Source organism: Hipposideros armiger, unplaced genomic scaffold (genome assembly GCF_001890085.2).
Source record: "Hipposideros armiger isolate ML-2016 unplaced genomic scaffold, ASM189008v1 scaffold_1536, whole genome shotgun sequence".
Lineage (NCBI taxonomy): Eukaryota > Metazoa > Chordata > Mammalia > Chiroptera > Hipposideridae > Hipposideros > Hipposideros armiger.
In genome coordinates, this window is record NW_017732886.1 from 35,501 (window position 1) to 37,062 (window position 1,562).

Sequence of the window (1,562 nt, forward strand, 5' to 3'; positions counted from 1 at the left end):
TATGCAAGGGTCTTGCTTTCTTATCCACTCAGCCACCCTATGTCTTTTGATTGGAGCATTCAGTCCATTTACATTTAATGTGATTATTGATAGGTGCGCAGTTATTGCCATTTTATTATTTGTGTTCCTGGTCTTCATTAGTTAGGTTGTTTTTCTCTTTCCTCTGCTTAAAGCAACCTTTTAACATTCCCTGAATGCTGGCTTGGTGGTAATGAATTTCTTTAGCTTATTCTTTTCTGCGAAGCTCTTTATCTCTCCTTCAATTTTAAATGATATCCTTGCTGGATAAAGCAATCTACGTTGTAGGCCTCTGTTTTTCATCACTTTGAAGACCTCCTGCCACTCCCTTCTGGCCTGTAGAGTCTCTGTAGAAAAGTTGGCTGATAATCTTATGGGGGTGCCCTTATATGTAACTTGCTGCCTGTCCCTTGCTGCTTTTAGAATTCTGTCTTTGTCTTTAACCCTTGCCATTTTCATTATAATGTGTCTTGGTGTGGGCCTGTTTGGGATCATCTTGTTTGGAACTCTTTGCACTTCCTGTGCATGTATGTCAATTTCCTTTGCCAGTTTAAGGAAGTTTTCAGACATTGTTACTTGAAATATGTTCTCAATCCCTTGTTCCCTCTCTTCTCCTTCTGGTATTCCTATGATGTGCATGTTGTTGCGTTTGATGTTGTCGCCTAGCTATTATAAAACATTGAAAACTATTTTCAATGTTTTTTATTCTTTTTTCTTTTTGCTGTTCTGCTTGGATGATCTCTGCTATCTTGTCTTCTAAGTCACTGATTCAATCCTCTACTTCATCCAATCTACTAGTAATTCTATCGCATTTGTTACTTAATTCAGTAATTGAATTCTTTATTTCTACCTGGTTGTTTTTCATGATTTCTCTAGCCTTCCTTTCATTCTCATTAATTTCCTTGAGCATTCTAATAATCAGTTTTCTGAACTCTGTCTCTGATAGGTTGTTTACCTCTATTTCCTCTAATTCCACAGATTCAGGAGGTTTCTTCTGTTCTTTTATTTGGGATGTGTTTTTTCCTTCCCCATCCTGGTTTACTCTTTGTGTTTACTTTGATTAAATAGGTAGATCCCCTGGGTCTCTCAGTCTTTTCTGGGTGGACTTATGTGGTATATGTCCTTCTATTTGAATTGCTCAGACTCCCTTTTCTCCCTTGTCTGTATACCAGAGGTGTTTCTTGTGTTATGTGCCTTCTCCTGTTGAGGTCTAGTTTTTATTGCTTTCGGCTTGTCAGTAGGTGGGCTTGACTCCCAAGTTGACTAGCCATGAGAATTAGCTGTGTTCAAAGTTTATAAGCTGTTGTGTGAGGGTTGACCCCTCTGCTGAGGCTTGACCCCAAGGGGCTCTTGTGCCTATAGAAATTTCCCTTTGAGTATGAATCTTGTAGGTCAGACCCTGTAATGGTCTGTTTTTATCTAAAGTTGGTCTCTGCATGTGATGATTCTTGTGCTTCTTTGGCTGGGCCCCACTGCAGAGCGTGTTTTAGGGCAAAACAGATCAACAAGCACAACCACAACAGCCACCAAAGGTAATCAGATAC